A 22074-nucleotide genomic window follows, 5' to 3' on the forward strand; every position below is an offset into this window, starting at 1 on the left:
GGGGCTAAATATGCCCCCAGTATGGCCAATCTGTTTTTAAATAGATGGGAGGAAAAGCAAATATATAGTGTACCCAGAAAAAACCTCAAACTATATTGAAGATATATAGATGATATTATCATGGTTTGGGGGGGGCACACAGGAAGAACTACAAGGCTTCTTTGATTAAATCCATCAGAATATTTATGGTATCACATTTACGGGTAATTGGAACCATCACAGTATAGATTACCTAGATCTGCAAATATACAAACAGAATGGAACCCTAAGTACACGTACCTTCTTCAAGGCCACAGACCGCAATGGATATATTCCAGCTACCAGTTGCCATCACCCCCAATGGATAAGAAATGTACCAAAGGGGCAACTAATGCGGCTGTACAGAAATTGCAGTAATAAAGAAGACTTTGAACAACAGGCAGGAGTCATCATAGAAAGGTTCAAAAAGAAAGGGTACAAAGAGAAAGAACTTCAAGATAACATTGATGGAAAGAAAGAGGCTAATAGAAGGAACAACAGAAACGAAAAAAAAAGACAATCACAAGTGGAATTTGCCTTCCTCACTGGATACAATAGACAGTATAAGACCTTGGAACGGATAATAAAGAAACATTGGCCCATCTTACAGTCTGACACATATTAAATAATGTTTTACCAAATAAACCTTCCTTCATCTATAAGAAAGCACCGACAATAAGAAATAGATTGGCGAAGAATGTACTGGATCGACCGAAACAGATACAATTTTTTGAAAGTCTCAAAGGATAAAAACTACCGTATATACTCGAGTATAAGCCGAGATTTTCAGCCTCTTTTTTGAGGCTGAAAGTGCCCCCCTCGGCTTATACTCGAGTCATCGCTGTCTGCCCGCTCGATCAGCGTGTCGAGCAGACAGACAGCGGCCATTCTATGATTCAAAAGCCGCGCCTCCGGCTCCGCCTTCGCCTGTGATAGGCGGAACACTGAATTTCCCAGCAGCCTGTGTTCCGCCTATCACGGGCGTCGTCTCATCCTCGTACTACGGACGAGGATGATACGACGTCCGTGATAGGCGGAACACAGGCTGCTGGGAAATTCAGTGTTCCGCCTATCACAGGCGAAGGAGGAGGCGCGGCTTTTGAATTTTACAATGGCCGCCGACGAAGAGGGCACGGGACGGAGGCAAGGCAAGGCACGGCACGGGACAGGACGGGACGGGACGGGACGGGACGGGACGAAGGCAAGGCACGACACGGGACGGAGGCTCGGGACAAAGGCTCGGGACACAGGTAGGCTGGACACACACACACACACACACACACACACACACACACACACACACACACACACACACACACACACACACGGATGGAGACACACACACACGGATGGATGGATGGATGGAGACACACACACACACAGGGATGGATGGATACACACACACACAGGGATGGATGGATGGATGGATGGATGGAGACACACACACACAGGGATGGATGGATGGATGGAGACACACACACACAGGGATGGATGGATGGATGGATGGAGACACACACACACAGGGATGGATGGATGGATGGACACACACACACACAGGGATGGATGGACGGACACACAGGGATGGACGGACACACAGGGATGGACGGACACACAGGGATGGACGGACACACACACAGGGATGGACAGGCATGTCTCACTCTCGGCTTATACATGAGTCAATAAGTTTGCCAGTTTTTTTGGGGGTAAATTGGGGGCCTCGGCTTATATTCGGGTCGGCCTATACTCGAGTATATACGGTAATAGAAAAAAGACAAGCTTCATTTCCACTACAAATGGAAAGGAATTTAAAATCAACAAGCTAATCACTTGTACCAGTACACATGTGACTTACGTCATCAAATGCCCATGTCAAAAACAATATGTGGGACGAACCACACGGGAGCTACACATCAGAATTAAAGAGCATATTACAAATATCAGATAATATAATATCAATAAACATAGTGTTTCCAGACACTTTAGAGATTTTCATGACCGGGACCCTAAGAAGATGGTCTTTTATGGGATTGATAAAATAAAGGGACACTGGAGGGGAGAAGACAAGCAAATCAAAGTGTCACAAAATGAAACCAAATGGATATTCAACTTGGACACCCTCCAGCCAGCAGGCCTAAACATTGATTTAGATCTAAATTGCTTCCTCACCAACTTCTGAAGGCACATAATCCTTTGGGATTTATTTATTAACAACAAGTTTGGAAACACCCCGGGCACATATGAGGTTCCACTTATGCCTGTATTTCATCTCATTCAGAACTCCCACAAATTATGGTTGAATGTAATACCTACCTCAACCTTTTATAGGGATATTATGGAATAATTCAACTTAATATACTTAGTATACAGAGCATATCTCCCTCTATGGTCCCCTAATTTTCCCTTTCCCTCTACTTCTTTCATATACTATCTCTTGTCATATAGTGCACACACATTGGACACTGAACGACGTGTGAGTAGTATATGATGAGTTAAGAAATTTATGTGGGCATAATAAGATTAAGACTCTATTTTTTACTTCCACTTTTACCGTTTTCAATAAAATAATCCCATTAGAAGATACTCCAGACCCACTATGTATTGGGTCGAATGTTATGCAAACATAGCTATTCTGTGCCAAATTTATTCCTTCCCTTATAAAGACCAACATTATATAAAGAAAAAATCTTTATTTCCAAAAATCTTTATTTCCATTTTTTATTTTTTTTATAATAAAGAGCCTTCTTACCCTAGTCTAACCTCTGACCTTCTGTAGGTGACAGAATTCTATATAACATCCCTGAAACCTCAATAGAATAACATTTTGTACATGCAGTGAAATATATGAAGTATATAGAAGGTGAAGTTAAATTGGGATATGAATATCTTATAACCTTAACCATCTTGGGTGACACATTTTCCTCATATTTTCCCATACACATTTCCCTCTATTTATAATATATATTTTATATATTTTTTATTTTTGCACCATTTACATTTAATTTCCTATATATTTCTACTTATATATATATATGACGAACACGCGTCCGGACGATAGCTACCAGAAGTGACGCATACCGAGCTCGTTGCTCGTTTGTACAACACTCGTTTTTACTCTATGTTTGTGAGTATTTGTTTCTTTTGCTTTTTGAAATAAAATCTATTTACCAAATATACTACACTATGGGGCATCCTTCCTCTATATTTCTCTGATCCCATATATATATATATATATATATATATATATATATATATATATATATATGCCATCCGTTGAGGGACCCCCATTGCTGAAATACCTCAGAGAAACCATTTAAAGGGGCCACACAGCATAATAGGCAGGATAAAAAACGCCAGGACCTGGGAACATCATAACAGGATCTTAAAGGGAAAGACCACCAAGGACCTCAAAGATTATTACACACACTGTTACCTTACAGCAGTAAGATAAGGGGACACCCATTACCAGACCACACAGGATCACGAGGGATATACCCCCCCATCACCAGCATCACTATTTCTCATTGCATTTCCTTCACGATTAATCACACTATTATATTGAAGCACTGGCACTTCATGCGATTTTGGAGATAATCGCTGCACTTCCCACGCTATAAATGGACATTTGAGATTTTTATTAACTTTCATTTCTTTTTATACTTGTGAAGGTTATCCATTTGTATTGCATTATAGCACCAGCACCTTATGCGATCTTTTCGAATTAATCGCTACACTTCGCACTTTAAAGATATTTTAATTTATTTTTATATGTTTTCTAGTAATATATATTTCTTTTGGCTTATACTAATTTGTGCATTGACATTGAAATGAATGTCACAGTTATATGAATATGGAAAAGAATCACTACTTATAATTGAATTGTGCTATATGAATTTATATGTATGTTTTAACCCAATCTGAGCAGTGGATTGCATGATATGCTAAATTTATATCTATCCAGTTTATAATTTATAGGATAATTTTTTGTCCAGTTATAACACTCACAACCCAATTTCTGCTATAGCATACTGTTTCTTGGGGGCAGGCGAATTCTGCCTCAGTACAGCGCACCATTACCCTTTTGCTTTTAATCTTCCTGGATTCAGATATTTCCCTTCAGTGTGTGCAGCAGTACGCCATCTACCTTTACCCTGACCAGGCACAGGAATACTCTTCTATACAATTTCTGCTGGTTATTGGTTATGCTTGGTTACAGAGGCACAACCCCTTTTTTGATTGGCTCCATGCTGAGACTCTCTCCTGGTCACCACAATCCAGAAGGTAGCCAAGGTCCTGTGCACCTCTTCACTCTCCTGCCGGAGGAGTACCGTGATTTTAGCGATGTCTTTGACAAAGGTCAAACTGGTAGTTTGCCTTCACACCAGTAGTATGATTGTGGAATTGACCTTCCAACCAGGTGCCATACCCCCTCGTGGCCGGATTTACCCTTTGTCGGTCTTGGAGGATAAGGTCATGGAGGAGTATGTTGCAGATGCACTTTCTTGGGGTTTCATCTGCAAACCTTCATCTCCTGCTGGTGCTGGTTTCTTCTTTGTAAAGAAGAAGAGTGGTGAACTGAGACCTTGTATTGATTATAGAAAGAAATACAAAATAGCCCTGGGACTATAAACGAGGTGGGAGAGATTTGGCACACGTTCACAGAAAATTGTAATAAAATCAATTTATTAATAACAAGATGCTGTATAACCAAGTAGGAACAGCAATAATTGTGCATTACCCGGCATAGTGGCCAAGTCAACAGCATAGGTAAAAACAAAGGTCAATTCATTACAGTTGATATTCATCCATTAAACAATAACAATGTTCGTTGTAAATTGCTAAACCAGTGGATATGTCAACATCATACAGAGTGGAAAAATTGGATATACATGAGTAAAAACAATGCATAAACCATGATACACCCAATAAAAGTACCCAGCAATATGAGCATATAAAAAGCATTGATGGTGCCCTACACGTTTTCGTGAATCTGTGTTCGCTCTTCAGGGGCAGAAGCATAGTTTATATATCTGAAAAATAATAGAGAAAGAGTGGGTGTATGTTAATAGATGAGAGAATGGGGGCAAAAAGTGGTGGGCAAGAGAGGTCAAGACAAAAGAGACCTCATACTTACCCAAACCGTTGGGCTGGGTCACCGACCGCTGGTGTCAGGATGTCGGCAATAAGCATATCCAGCTCGGGGGCTGAGGGGACGCAGCGCACCAGAGCCACAACAAGGAACAAATCGGGGTGAACAGCACGGACTGCATGAGGCATTTGGTGAACGGTCTCAGATGTACCCATAAGTATAGCTAAAAAATAGATATATGTATAATGTGTATCTATAGAGATGCACCAATCTTACAAACAAAATGAAAACAAAAAGAAAACCCAAAACATAAATTAGTAAACCTATAGTGATCCAACTTTAAAATATACATATGTAGATGTAATTGACTGATGTAAAATATATATGTAGTTATGTGTAACGAAACACAACGACATATGGTATGGGCAGGGAGGCTGGGATAAACACAGTAACCAAATAAAAATATTCCAAAGGAATATATATATGTGGGTAAATAATGACAACAAAATTGATTGATAATCTCTATTGTGTATAGTGGAATAATACCTACTACACCCGAGTGTGAAAGAAGTAATGATGTATTACCTAAATATGTTGCGTTAGCCCCAGCCTGAATGTTGCACTCCCAATCCAATGACCGCTACGTAAGACCATCCAAGCACAAATGCGAACTGCAGCCGTACCGGACACCCGGATATATCCACGGTGGGTACGGATGCTCCACCCCTTTTTATATGCTGATATTACTGGGTACTTTTGTTGGGTGTATCATGGTTTATGCATTGTTTTTACTCATGTATGTCCGATTTTTCCACTCTGTATGATGTAGACATATCCACTGGTTTAGCAATTTACAAAGAACATTGTTATTGTTAAATTGTATTGTTAAAGACCAAGGCCAAGAGTCTCTGGGTTATTTTAGACAAATGTCAATGGATGCACAAATAGGAGCAGTAGTCAGTGGATCTCACCATCTGCTACGCATGCTACGCAGACTCATCCCTTTTATCCAAAAGAATGACAAAGCAGTGGTAGTTGGAACAATCATTAATTCACGACTGGACTATGCAAACTCGCTTTACATTGGATTACCACAATATCAACTTGCGCGATTACAACTGATCTAAAACACGACGGCAAGGCTGATAACAAGAAAAAAACCCTGGGAATCAATCTCTCCTTCCCTGAGGAGTCTACATTGGCTAACCGTAAAAAAATCGGATCACATTCAAGCAAGACCCTCTGCCTCACCCACAAATGCGTGCATAGAGAAGCTCCTCAATACCTAGCTGAGAAAATAAATCATTACACACCAAACCACAGTCTTCGATCAGCCAACAAAAACCTCCTCCTCGTGCCCAAATCCCGGTACAAATCTAAGGGGGATCGGAGATTCACTGTCCAAGGACCTCGGCTATGGAATGCTCTACGGATCAACATCCGCCTGGAAGAAAACCACCTGGCTTTTAGGAAAAAACTCAAGACCTTCCTCTTCTAGCTGATGATCAAAGCTCGTCACAGCACCTTGAGGCGATTCAGTTCACGTTGTGCGCTATACAAATATTTCATTCATTCATTCATTCAATTGATGAATATCAACTGTAATAAATTGACATTCGTTTTTACCTATGCTGTTGACTTGGCCACTATGCCGGGTAATGCACAATTATTGCTGTTCCCACTTGGTTATACAGCATCTTGTTATTAATAAATTGATTTTATTAAAATTTTCTGTGAACGTGTGCCAAATCTCTCCCACCTCGTTTAAAGTCCCAGGGCTATTTTGTGTTTTTTTCTGTGTATTTTAGGGATGGAGGTGTGTGGGAGGTCATCCCAGACCTTACATTTTTCTTTCCTTGTATTGATTATAGGGGTCTCAATCATTTCACGATTAAGAATGCGTATCCAATTCCGTTGATTACAGCATTATTTGACCGCCTCAAGGGAGCAACATTCTTCACAAAGCTTGATTTGAGAATGGCATACAAGCTTGTGAGGATTAAGGAGGGCGGCGAGTGCGTTTAATACCAGAACAGGCCATTATGAGTACCTCATAATGCCTTTTGGGCTTTGTAACACCCCAGCAGTATTCCAGGAATTTATTAACGGTGTCCTCCGAGATTTGTTGCAGTTATCTGTGATGGTTTTTCTCAACGATATCCTCATATTCTCCAAGTCCCTGGAGAGCCACCACACAGATGTCTGCCGTGTGCTTCAGAAACTAAGAGAGAACAATCTCTATTGTAAATTGGAGAAGTGCGAATTCCATAGGTTCAAGTCCTGGGTTATGTCATTTCCACTGCTGATTTTTCAATGGCCCCAGAGAAACTTTCAGCAGTCCTACAGTGGTCCCGACCCATGGGTTTACATACTCTGCACCATTTTCTTGGCTTTGCCAACGATTATCGGAAGTTTATTCATAACTTCTCGTCTCTGGTCAAGCCCCTGACTGATATGACCAGAAAAATACGGTAATCCACAGAGTTGGTCTTCGGAGTCCATTAAGGCCTTTGAGAGTCTCAAGGCTGCCTTTGTTTCTGCTCCTGTGTTGGCACATCCTGATCCTACGTTACCCTTTATTCTTGAGGTTGATGCTTCTGAGACTGGAGTTGGTGGCCTTCCGTCTCAACGTCCTACCTCTGAAAGCGCTATGCATCCTTGTGGATTCTTTTCCAAGAAATTTTCACCTGTGGATTGCAATTACGAGATTAGTGACAGAGAGCTGTTAGCGATCATTTTAGCCCTGAAAAAATGGAGACATCTCCTCGAAGGTACCACTGTGCTGGTTCTCATAGCCTCTCTAGCAAAAGGGCAGAATAGGCTCTTTTTTCTTGTTTCAATGACATTGTCTCATTCTTACCCAGTACTAATAATGTAAGGGCTGACACGTTGTCACAACAATTTTCCTCCACTTCCAAGATGGAGTTGGTTCCAGTTCCTATGATTGCTCCTGATCGTTTTCTGGCTATGGTTCGCACCAGTCTCACTTCTCCTTTGGGTGACAAAATTCTTGCTGCTCAGGTCCATGCTCCTCCTGAGAAACCTTGTGACCACTGCTTTGTCCCAGAGAGTCTCTGCACTGCCGTGCTCCAGAATTACCATTCTCCTAAGGCAGCTTGTCACCCTGGGAAGAATCAGCTCTTTTGGCCCATTTCCCAACAATTCTGGTGGCCTAGTCTAGTGCTGATATAACTGCCTTCGTAGCTGCCTGTTCCGTGTGTGTGCTCAGAGTAAGACTCCACGACACCTTTCAGTGGGCCTCCTACAACCCATACCCAATGGAAAGATGCCCTGGACTCACCTATGGATTTCATTGTGGAGTTACCCAACTCCCAGGGCAACACAGTTATCCTTATGGTGGTTGACCAGTTTTCGAAAATGTCTCATTGTATTCCACTTAAGAATTTGCCCACTTCTAAGGAACTGGCTTCCATTTTTGCTCGGGAGATCTTTTGCTTACATGGGCTACTCAATGTAATTGTCTCGGCAGGGGTAGTCAGTTTGTGTCCTGGTTCTGGCGAGCCTTTTGTGCACAGTTGGGAATTCAGCTTGCTTTCTCCTTTGCGTATCGCCTGCACTCTAATGGGGACAAAGAACGAGCCAATCAGTCCTTGGAGTAATTCCCACGTTGCTATATTTCTGACCATCATAACAACTGGTCAGACCTCTTACCATGGGTGGAATTTGCTCACAATAGTGCCTTGAATTCTGCTTCCTGATTGTCCTAATTTATGGCGAACTATGGTTTCCAACCTTCCATGTTGCCTGACTCATTTGTTCTGCAGAGTATTCCTTCATTAGAGGAGCATCTCCGTGGTCTTCATTCCACTTGGGCACAAGTCCAGGAGGCTTTGCGACATGCTAATGATAGGTACAGACTCCATGCTGACCGAGGATGCCTGCCTGCGCCTTCCTACTAGATTACGGACAGGGTCTGGCTGTCATCTTGCAACCTCTGACTTTGTGTTCCTGCTCTGAAGTTCACACTTCGGTTTATTGGTGCTTTCTGTATTCTTCACAGGATTAACCCAGTAGCTTATGCATTAGACCTTCTTTCTAATATGCATATCTCAAATGTATTTCATGTCTCCTTTTTAAAACCTTTGGTCTGTAACCGCTTTACCACCTCAGTGCCACATCCTCACCCCATGAGGAGTATGAAGTACAGTCCATTGTTGACTCCTGTAGGTTCTGTGGAAGCAAACAGTACAGGGTACAATCCGGAGGAATGCTCTTGGGTCTCATTCTCGGATGTACATGCCCTGTCCTCCACTGTGATTTCCCTCGACATTTTCCCCTCAAGCTTGGTGGTCCTCCGAGAGGTGGGGTCATTGATGAGGGGGTACCATCAGGGCTAGGCTCAGCCCTTCCTTCCTCTGAGCTGTTCGCTCAGCTGTGGGCTAATTGCCAGCTCCTATCTCTCCACAGTGATTCACCTGTTGATGATATCCTGCTTGACAGTCCTGCCTACTTAAGCCGTCCAGCCCAGATGATCTCTGCCTTTGCCTTGGTCAACATCACAGACACTACTTCTGTCTCAATCTGATTCATGGTTTATGACACTAGCAGACTGCCAGGGGGGTATAGCGATATAGCAAATTAATGTTTATGATACTGACCTCCAATTCTTACCTGTAGAGGTTCAGTGACTTTGGTGGTAAATACATCATTACTTACCATAATTCCTGCTGATTTGAAGTGGGAAAATTGGCATAACTTATATTTAGCAAACTCTTTGAAGCGCCTTCATCTATTAAACACAGGATAGATAAACCATTAACTGACACATCAATCATTGGTTTTGTATTTTGTCCCAAATTCAAGACAGCAAGCTCAGGGGAAGAAATTAAATTTTCATCAATCGGATAACCATACTCCATCTCATCCTAGCAAAAACGAGATGGAACATAACCCATCCTACCGCACGTGAAGCAAAGTTTACTAGCACAAGGGCTTCTATCATTTCTCTGTGGGATCATCGGCTGAAACCGAGCTCCCACCCTTGGGACATTTCTGAAATACATTTTAATTCTGTTTGGCTTAGCCTGCATCCCCCATCTACCAGGGTTTCCATAGTTTGAAACATACCCTACCCCTGAAGGTGGATATGTGGGTGTAGCCACAGGCATCCCTTGTGGAGAAACCTAAACAGTTGAGACCTGCACCTCAAAACTCTCCCTATGCACTGCTGCTTTCTCAGGTAGGGGAACCTGTTGTACATTCACTATTTTATTTTTATCCTTTTTCTCTATTTTCCCCTTTTTTTTGAAGAAGAAGAATCTCAAAGATTCTTTGAGCAATATCCACTAGTTCTGGTGCTGGCTTCTTTATCCATTCAGGAGTGCGAAGCTCAATTTCGTCTCTGACGTCCTGTAACAATCCCCCTATGAAACTGTTAACCAGATCATGCCTGGACAAATCAGTTTCATCTATTGGAATCTAATCTGCATGCTTTCAAACCGCATCCTTGAACCTATTTCTAATACATCCACATACATCCTCATACATTCTCAATCCTTCTTTGGAGCACATTCATTGATCATTCCTAAGATTATTTTCTATCTTCAATATACCATTTTCAGTAGCACCATTCTTTCTGCTGCCACATTTCACATATCAACATATCTCTCAGGCAATGCATAGTCAATCCACCTAACTCCTAACAGTGTTTTCTCATAGAGAAGTGACCTATAATACCCTCTTTTCTGTTTGCTATTCCTACTCCTAGTAACTGGAGGAGAAAGAGTAGGTTTTTTGCACTTTACCAAATCTAGCCAATTCAAGAGTACCCAGGTCGGGGATAACATATCTCCACCAATCTTTGTACACATCACCTATGGTATTTCTTCTTTTTAGTTGTTCGACAAGTCTCTTAACAGAAGTGGGTGTAAGAACTTCTCTTATTAACTTCCTTATTCTTTCCCCTGTGTCAGTATCCAGAATTTATATTGATGAGTCAGAAATTGAAGCAGCCTACTGTGTGTTTTCACTCAGTGGCACAGATCCTACTGACCCCTCCATTTCGGGAGCTGTAGGAGCAGCTACAATTGCTAGCTGTCCCTGTGCACACAGATAGGGAGAGATTAAGCCATTAGCTAGCTCATCATTTTCTAGTTGATCTATAGGAAATTTTACCTGATAAGGTGGTGGTTTAACACAATTGTTACGCTTATCAGCTATAACTTCCCATGCAGCCAGACATTAAATTCACTCACAATCACAATCAGATTGTTTCATGTGTATGCTAAACAATGCATTGATTTTGTCATTATCAAACGAGCCTTTGGGTGGCCACCATTCATTTGGCTCTTCTTTACATATATATATATTACACCATTCTTCATGATGCTTAAGAGCATTTGGTTCTCTGCTTACCCTCATTCTAACGATGGAGGAGCTTGGGTGTAATTCCTGTTATTTTAACTATTTTTAATAGACGTTTAGCATTTTCCTTTGTTAACCCATAGTTTTCAATTATGGGTAAAATGTTTTCATTGAATATATTCCCCATTTCTTTTTAGAAAATTTTCATTACCTCTTTTAGAAATGACAACATTTGGAACTCCGGGACCGAAAACTCCATTCTTTAAGTTAATGACTGTGTACCGGCAGTCAAATATATCTCCAGACATCTCACTTGTTCTATTCTCAGAGGGACGTCTCCTCTCTGAGTGGTAATAGGCTTAGTCCCTGACTAAACTTCCTACTCCAAACATCATACAACAGGTCATATATTCACTGTGGCTATCCGCCGAGGACAACTAGTCCTAGGACCACAGAGTTTCACACAAAAAAATCATACAAAAATCTGCATTCAATAACTTCTATTCACTCTTAGAAATTGTGGTACCTGTTTAAATACATCACTTAATCAAAAATATATATATATATATTGTCATTTCAAAGGGTAAGGAAAAATGAGTACTATTGTTATCCTGACACATGAAATGATGAAATGATTACATTTATAATTTATCAGAATATTCTAGAAATAATATTCTCAGTAATCATGCACAAGCAGAATGCATTTTTAAAATAAAGTAAACGTGCTAACTTCTGTAGCTGCACTCCTCATCCGGCACCCCATTCCGGCAAAGCAAAGACAGTAATAATATGAGAAAAAGTTCCTCACCTTAGGCACCGTTGCTGTCCCTCTTGGTGCGCAGTGAGAGTCGGAGGCGGAGATGTAGTCAAGATGACCCGATTCGGGGTCACCAATGTTAAGTACGCCTTTGAAATGACAGACATCAATGCCAATCTGATTGCATTCATGCTTTTCAAGGTTTTACTTGAGAATAGACAATGTACCTACACAGGATCAGAACCATACAGGAAATGTGATATAGATACAAACGTGAACTTGGTTTTCATAAGAAACTATACAATGCACTTCTATGAATGGAATGAGTCCAAACCACGAGACATTCTTAACTAATTTTTTCAAGATTACATATGGTCAGTTTGACCTCTGGGATATGAGTAATTTTACTTGTCATAATATATCAAACTTGGGATTACACAAGAGGGGTTTTTTATAATAATATCTCTTTCCCAGAAATTAAGCATTATACAGCCAATTTGACTTCAGATATCATTTGGCAGAACATTGCTGTTGCTAACAATCACAGGGTTATGTAATACCTAAGAATTTAGAACAAACTTGCAAAACACATTTAAGAGGGTAGACAGTATGCTGTAGGGGGGGAACTCTGAGTAAGCTTTTTATAAGTTCATATATTCCATGTCTTAGCACCCCCTAATCTCCTCATGTGCTCTCCCACCTCACATTATATAATAGTGCCCAGGGCAGCCACCCCTCCTGCCCATGCCTTGCCCTGGCCCTGTCGAATGGAGGTAAACTGTAGTGTGTACCCAGCTTAAGGCAGGAGGAGAGATACAGCGGAGAACAAATGTGCAGGGGAGGTACAGTGGAGGACATATATACAAGTAAGGTACAGTGGAGAACAGATGTGAAGGGGAGACAAAGTGTAGGCAATATGTGTGTGTGTGGGGGAAGATACAATGGAGGACAGAGGTGCAGAGGGGGGTACAGTGGAGCACAGATTTGCAGGGAGGGGCACAGTGGGGGACAGGTGTGCAGCGAGAGGTACATTGAAGGGCAGATGTTCAATGGGGTAGACAGGGAGGACAGATGTGCAAGGGGCTACAGAGGAGGGTATAGCGGAAGACAGATGTGCAAGGGGGTATAGTGGAAGACAGATGTGCAAGGGGGGTACAATGGGGGACATGTGTGCAGGAAGAGGTACACTGGAGGACAGCTGGGCAAAGGGCGTACAGTTCGAACAGATGTGCAGAGGGGGAGACAGTGGAGGACAGATGTGCAGGGGCTACAGTGAACAGACACAGATGTTCAGTAGTTGGGCAGATGTGTAAGGGGGTAGACTGGAGGGACAGATGTGGATGAGGAGTACAGTTGTGATCTAAGGGGTGAAGTTACAGGAGATGGGGTGATCGGAGGGGTGTAGGTGCAGGAAATTTGGTGATCTGATGGGTGAAGGTGTAGGAATTGGGATGATCTCAGGCACAAAGGTGGTGGAATTGGGGTGATCTGAGGTGTGATGTTTCAGGAACTAGGGTGATGTGTGGTGTGAAGGTGCAGGTATTGGGACTGATCTGGGATTTAAATATAATTTTTTTGTGTTTTCACAATAACAGTGTTAGTAATTGTGTGGGAATAGGAGAGATCTGAGATCTGGTACAATGAGTGGGGCTGATCTGAGGTGTGAAGGTGTAGGAACTGGGGTGATCTGGGGATTTTTTGTGTGTTCACAAAAACTAGCACGCAAACAAATGTGTGGTATGTGTGTTCATAAAACTGAGTTTCACTTGACATTATCAGTGCAACTGCGAGTGAAAAAATTGAAAACACACTATGGTGGACTATTTCTCACTGCAATCTGGTTGTCTAGTGCTTGTAAAAATGGCACTTGATGCGTAAAAAGTTGCTGACCCCTGCCCCACAGGAAAGTATCATCTTTTAGAATAGATATGGGTGCACTGCTTAATAATTTATGGTGGTTACACACTTCTGAAGAGAAAGGTGTGAATTATAGAGAAAAGACTTTAAAGTTAAAATACATACAAGCTTGTGCAGAAGAAAATAATTTAACTTGATTTGCATTTATGGAGTCATTATTAAACTTAAACATACAGAGTACTGGGAGAACAAAAACTCAGAAAAAGTTACCCTTTAATTATTGATAGAATATACAGTACAAGCCATTGATCTGGCAATTGAACAACAGGAAATTATATTTGTATGTATTTACGTATAATTGGATTACATATTTGTAACTGTTTGATGTCAAGGATGGCGTACAAAGGCTTATGTAGTATTAATCTTTTGGATATTGAAATATCTTGGGAGAGAAGAGATATTAGATACCAACTGATAGTTTGCATCATGCAGAATTTTGACATATCAGATATATAATTTACCTGTTCTTCACGTTGAAATGGGTAAGAGTTGCTAAGGCAGCAGTAATAATTTATGGTACTAAAGGAAGAAATAATTTTAGATCTTTACATCGTCTAGATGGAGAATTAATGAAGATCAAGAGATTCTATGGCAATTTAAATGTCTATTGGTAGGATAAGGTTGTTAAATTCTGCACTGGAAAATCCCCTGCCTTTAATGTACATTATCTGTACAATTTTGTAGTTGCTTATATTATTGCTTTTTTTGTGTTTGGTGTTACCCTTTGCCTCTGTTGTAAAATCAAAATAATTGTGAGAGACATTTCTTATGTGGATGATAAATTACAGTTACAAAGATGTTTCAGATAAATGCAATTTTTGATAAAATGCGTCAAGGAGGGATTCATGGGAGTTACTAGCATTTTAGTTCTTCTGACTGTGATTATAACCTTTATATCTAATTTTGTAACTAATCTAAAGCCACAGTCTTGTAAATTGTAAACTCCATATTAACATTGTACAGGTATCTTAAAGATTAGGTCTATCTCTTCCTATCTCCATATTGAGATTCTCTAAAAGGTCAAGCTTCTTTAATTTAGCTTTAATTAAGCCTACACAGATTAGGTTAAAGCTTCAGAAATGTCAATAGAAAATGAAATGATTCAATCAGCTGATGGGAGGAATGTTCTTGTTTAATAAAGTTTCTATACCAAATAAAGAGACTATGAAGAAGTTACCATCAAATATAGATCACTATTTGTTCACCATATAAAAATTATGTGTAGCACACTGATGTTTAGTTTATTTATTTATTAATTTGATTTGCCAAGTGATAGTTGCCTTGGCCAATTGCTAGGTGGTCAACTGACTTCTCCCTAATTCTGGAATTGCTGCACTTCTCTCTTCTTTCGCTAGGTGGCCATGTACCTGGTGGCATTAGATAAGACAAGGGCATTGCAAGGACAGATTAGGAGTATATGGGGTATCTCAGCCAATGGGCAGGGATTTTCTTGAGTCCCTTGGAGTGCTGGGAGAGCCTATTTATTTGGGTGGAGTCAGGTGATCAGGGTTCTGTGCCACCTGGAAGACTGTCTGGGTGGACGTGTGTTGTACTAACCCAGACTGCTAGGCCAGAGACCTGAGGCCTATCCCGGGGACATCTGGCTGCTAGGCTGTCTGAGGGGTCTATTCAGCAAGCAAGCAGCGTAGGGTTGGGGCTGTGGCTTGTAGTCCAACCAGAAGTGATGTGTCTGCCGGCCAGGGGAGCCTGTTGTGATTGAAGGGAAGCTGTTTCCACTAAGAGACCATCCACCTTGTTACTGGGGACCACTGTTAGTAGCTGAAGCAAGTACCAGAGCATTGTTCTCACTGATCGGGGATGGTGAAGAATTGGGAAACTTCAGCAGGTGCTAAGCCAGGGACCCAGCCAGTGGAGGTGATGCTTGCAGAGCGGTATTGTGCGTCAAGCCAGGGACCGAGCAGGCCATTGGGGTGATGCTTGAGAAGTATCTGTGAGTGCCAAGCTAGGGACCTAGCAGGGATGCAGGGGTGACGCTTGAGGAAGATACTGTGTGAGAAGATTGGAAGAGCTCAGGGCATCACGTGGCAGTGGATCAGCAAGTCTAGAGAGAGAGACTGGGAGCTCAGTTGAGTGAAGATCTACAAGAGGAGATTGTGGAAGAAATAAAGGAGTTTGTTACAGCTTGTGTTAGAAACTGTTACAAGACTGTTGCCATAGGAGACAGCGATCCTACTTGTGCAAATGTGGTGTCTTGCTGGATGCCCTTCCCTGCATGGTTATCTACCTGTAGAGATCTCAGAGTCTGCCAATTAACATTGCAACTGCTAAAGGGTGTTCTGCCCCAACCCTCTCTCCCACAGTTCTGTTTAGGAGACAATAAATCTCTTTGCATTCATGAAGTGTCTGGCGCCCATTAATCTTTTTTTTTTTTTTTTATAATATCAATCTTTATTGGGATTTATAATAACAATTAAAAAGACAAGAAAAAGCAGTTATACACTCCTATCCATTATTGCTCTTATACATATGTATCTTACATATACCACTCAATATATTTTATCTTCAAACCAAATAAAATGAGCTATAATACAAAACAAAAACAAAAAAACAACAACACAGAAAAAAAAGAAAACAATGTGGGAGGAAGGGAAAAAGGGAAAAAAAATGGGAGCACGTTCGTCCTCTCTTTCTACTCCACAATGATATCAATCCTCTATACAGAAGAGTGATGCCGCATACACACTAACTATGGGAGTAGTAGTATGGGAACTTGTCTGGTCAGCCTTATTGCGTAAAGAGCCTTTCCTAGTGTCTCACAAAGATAAGGTTGTCCTGAGGCCTTAAAGCAGTTGTAAAGTCACTACTAAGAAATTCTGGAATCCTGGAGTGTTTTTTTTTTAATTATTCCACAAAATACCTTATTTTACAGCTTTGCTGGGCCCTCACGTGACCTGCCAGTGCTCTCCTTCCACGATCTGAACACTACAGTAGGAGGGGCTGAGATTCTCCACTGACGTCAGCCGGGAGGAGAGTAGGAGAGTGGTGGGAGGTCACGTGAGCACTGTAAATAAGGTATTTTGCAAAATAATAATAAAAAACACAGATAATGCATATTATATATTCATGTAAGAGAGGGGATTACAGGATTTCTCAGTAGTAATCATACAGCTAAAGCGATGGGAGAGGCAGGGAGGAGTTGGATCACACACAGACTCCCGAGCTGACAGGCGGGGAGGGAGGGGAAGAGAGGAGAGACAATGGGGTGATGGAGTCACGTAAACCGACCACGGTATCATGGATCAGCAGCAATGATTACCGTGGTCAGTTTAGATAAGAGGACACAAGAATAGACAGGATCAAGCAGGTTTTTGAAAACATAGAGAGGGCTGTGTATCCTGCTTTTAAGGATAAGGATCATGTTTTTTTTTTTTTTTTTTTTTTGGGGGGGGGGGGGGGGGGTTACAAACACTTTAAGTTTCTTTTCTGTCCAAGGTGGTCTCCTCCTTTCACCTTAACCAGGTCATCATCCTGCCTTCTTTCTGTCCTGCCCATAAAAAGCACAGGGAGGTTTCTCCCCACTGTTTGGACAAGGTTCATAGTTTGCCTCATACAGCTTCCTTTCGATATTTAAATCCCCTGTTTCTCTTTCCTGAAGGAACTTGCAGTGGGCTTCCTGCTTCTCACTCCATTATTGCAAAATGGATAAGACAGATATTTGTGCAAGCCTATTCCTTGGAGGATAGGGCTCCACCATTACCTATTAGGGCTCACTCCACCAGCATTGGACATATGTTTCAAAGATTTGCAAGGTTGTTGTCACCCAGTACTCTGTGCACATGTTTCCAAAGTTGTATGATGTGGATGTTCAAGACTGATGCTGTAAAGTGCTACAAGCTGCTGTCTATGTTAGGGGCATATATCTTTTGTTTTGTGGGCTGTTCTTGATTGTTTATTAGGTTGCCCATCCCTCATTTTTTGTAATACTTTTAGATGTCACAGAGTCATCTAGCACTATGTCTGTGTCCCATACTGTACAACCAGGATGTTTAACTTACCTGTAAAATTCATTTATTGGGTTACAGTACAGGACCCTGTACCTTTCCCTCTGTTTCTGTTATCCTCCATTGCTTGCGAAAATATTGAGGTTTGCTATGAGTGTAAGAGCATATATGGAGTTCCTAACAGCTCTGTTTGCCAGTATTCAGTTACCTGGAGGTAGCTGCATATAACCCAGTCATCTAAGACTATGTCTGTGTCCTGTACTGTACTTCAAGCAACAGATTTTACAGGTCATTTATTTGTCACTAGTTCTGTTAACTTCCCATAGACAACTGAAGCTTATTATGGGGTGCTGGCTTTTTCTATTTTATGAGCAAACCACCACCACTCACACTAGCCAAACCTAATAAAATGCTCTTAGTTATAATTTAGAAAAGAAAGTTATCATCTTTTTAATAAAAATTATTTTAGCAGTAACTATGTATATTTATAGAGTAGGGGCTATATAATTCGGTGAAGGATGGGTACAACAGTCATCTTATATTATCATGGCAACTGCTAAAGCAACATCGTCCCTGTTTATGAATATAAAAGGATCTGTAAGCACAGAACATGGAACTGCAATTATTTTAGTAAATATAAACTGCTAAATATCTTTTCTTATCAGCAGTATATAGCAGTCTTGTGACCTCTATCAGTGTGTGGTTAAAGCTTGTAGGAGGAGTTTTCATTCTGCTGATCACATTCACTCTTCCAAAAAAACAAAAAACAAAAAACAAAAAACAAAAAACAAAAAACAAAAACTGGCAATACAATGGCAATGGTGTAGTGGTTAGCACTTTCACCTAGCAGCAATAGGGTTGCTGGTTCAAATCCCAACCACAACACTATCTGCCTGGAGTTTGCATGTTCTCCCTGTGCCTGCGTGGGTTTCCTCCCACACTCCAAAGACATGCTGGTAGGTTAATTAGACCCAGTCCAAAAAAATTGGCCATAATATGTGTATGTCAATGTTGTAAGTGTGGCAGGACTTTACAGGTTAAAGGACTGCATAAATAGCTGCAGATGGACACCAGTGGCAAGAAAAGCACCCTGAGGCGATTCAGTTCATATAGGTAGCGCTATTATTGCATACCGAATATGTGTCTTGTGTAATTTCCATTCAGATATGATTAGAAAATTTGCTGAGAGCTGTTCTTTAATCTTTGATTTCTCATAGATAGCAGGTGCTCCACATCAAGCTGTCTGGATTATAGTAAGTGTTAATTGACAGGTCTTTCTAAAATGGTACATGGATATGTAGTGGTCTGTTAACTAAAATAATATTTCTTTGACCAAGTCTGACAATTTGTAGAGATTCAATTATAAAGTAATATGAAGATTCCTCTTGGTACTGTACAGCCAATTTTAAATCATTTAGTTCACTCGCCAGGTCTACTGGTTATTTGACAATGGCAAATACAATTCAAAAAACGAAAAACAAACATACATTATTTTAATCTGCTTTTGAATGCAGCTTTAACACAGTCTGTGGTGAAATACATTTTACTGCACTGTAAAACATCTGTCACTGCAAGGACACACAGGAAACAATTGCTTCCTATGTGTCCTACACACAATGTAATGCAGCCTGGGGCTACACTGCAGTGTGCTGCGATAAGATGCAGACATGATGCACTTCATCACAGCGCACCATACAGAATCGCATGGCACTGTATGGCAGCTCTGTACGCACTGCCGTAGAGCTCCATGAATGATGTGCATTTCAAATAAAGTTTGTACAAAACAAAGAGAAAAAAAATGGAGCTATGTGATGCGCGGAATTGCGCACCACACTGTTCCCTACTGCAACAGGCAATGGAGGATAGCTGCCGGAGTGGTAAAGTTCTTCGGTAGCTATTGTGTGAATGTAAACCTTCTTTTCTACAGTATACGCACTAGACCTAAACAAGCAGTTAACCCTTGCAGTGCAGATGGAGCACATTACAAGGGAGATTTTTCAAGTTTTCTTTTGGGCATTAACTACCTCCCACCCACCCACCGTATAGACAAATGATGTGGAGATCGCAGGCAAGCTGTGTCACTGGGACATGGCGCGACCCCAATCTTGGTAAAGAGCCGATGACATGACTCTTTACCCATGTGATCAACTGTGTCCAATCACAGCTGATCACATGTAAACAAGGAAATGCCAATTGTGGTATCTCCTCGCCTCACACTGGCAGAGTGTGAGGAGAGGAGAGCCGATTAGCGGCATATTCTCTAGTGCCCTGATGATCAGTGCAGCCCCAATAGTGCCCAGCAGTGATGCCAGTCTGTGCCCATCAGTGATGCCATTCAGTGCCCAGCAGTGACACCAATCTGTGCCCATCAGTGGCATTAATCTGTGCTAATCAGTGATGCCAATTTTTGCCCATCAGTGAGGCCAATCTATGCCCATCAGTGATGCAAGTCAGTGCTGCCTTTCAGTGCCCATCAGTGCCTGCTCATCAGTGCCACCCACCAGTGCCAATCAATGCTGTCTATCATTGCCCATAAGTGCTGCCTATCACTCCCCATCAGTGCCACCTAGCAATGCCACCTTTTAGTACCCATCAGTGCTGAATATCCATGCCTCCTATCATTGGCCATAAGTGCTGCCTAACAGTGCCCATCAGTGCCACCTATCCGTGCCCATAAGTGCCACCTATCAGTGCTCATCAGTGCTGCATATCAGTGCCCATCAGTGATGCATATTAGTGGCAACTCATCATTGCCCTCGAGTGCATCTCATCAGTGCAGGCTGCTAGTGCCCATCAGTGCAGCCTCATAACTGCATCACACATCAATGAAGTTGAAAAATTACTTATTTACAAAATTTTCTGGCAGAAACTAAGAAAAACTTTTTTTTTCCAAAATTTTCTGGCTTTTTCAGTTTTTTTTAGCAAAAAAAAAGCCCAATGGTGATTAAATACCACCAAATGAAAGCTCCAGTTGAGTGAAAAAAAATGATAAAAAATTTCATATGGGTACAGTGTTGCAAGAGCTGAAAATTGGCCCTGGCAGGAAGGGGGTAAAAGTGCCTTGTATTGAAGGTGTTAAGGCTCTGCTTACAGGTATATGTTGGTGTGTTGGCCTAAAGGTTTTGGCCTAATTGTGGATTGCACTGTCAGCATCCATACTGCGATTTTGCCACTCTTTGGGTTTTACTGTTTTTTTGCCCGATTTGTTGTTGGGCAGATTAACCACTTCCCATCCTGCCTATTATCATATCATCGATGTCCGCAGGAGGGATCTCCAATCCTGGGAGAGTGTCATATGATGTCCTGGGCTTCCCGGCCATCTGGGGGGCGCCCCCCCCGCGTCACTCGGACATCTGCGATTGCCTGTTAAAAAAGCAGGACCATGGATCTGTGTGTGTAAACACAGATCCATGTCCTGTCAGGTGAGAGGGGACCGATCATGTGTTCCCAGTACAGAGGTACACCGATCGGTCTCCTCCCCTTGTGAGTCCCCTCCCCCTACAGTTAGAATCACTCCGTAGGTAACACAGTTAACCCCTTGATCGCCCCCTAGTGTTAACCCCCTCCCTGCTAGTGACATTTATACAGTAATCAATGCATTTGTATAGCACTGATCGCTGTATAAATGTGAATGGTCCCAAAATGGTGTCAAAAGTGTCCGATATTTCAACTGCAATGTCGCAGTCACAATAAAAATCGCAGATCGCTGTCATTACTAGTAAAAAAAAAATGCCATAAAACTATCCCCTATTTTGTAGACACTATAACTTTTGTGCACAAAATCAATGTATGCTTATTTTGTTTTTGTTTTTACCAAAAATATGTAGAAGAATACATATCAGCCTAAACTGAGGACATTTTTTTTTTTAATGGAATATTTATTATAGTAAAAAGTAAAAAATATTGTGTTTTTTTTTCAAACTTGTCGCTCTTCTTTTGTTTATAGCGCAAAAAATAAAAACCACAGAGATTATCAAATACCATGAAAAGAAAGCTCTATTTATGGGGAA

Source organism: Lithobates pipiens, unplaced genomic scaffold (genome assembly GCF_037356315.1).
Source record: "Lithobates pipiens isolate NorthernLeopardFrog02 unplaced genomic scaffold, aLitPip1_a1.2 Scaffold_22, whole genome shotgun sequence".
NCBI lineage: Eukaryota > Metazoa > Chordata > Amphibia > Anura > Ranidae > Lithobates > Lithobates pipiens.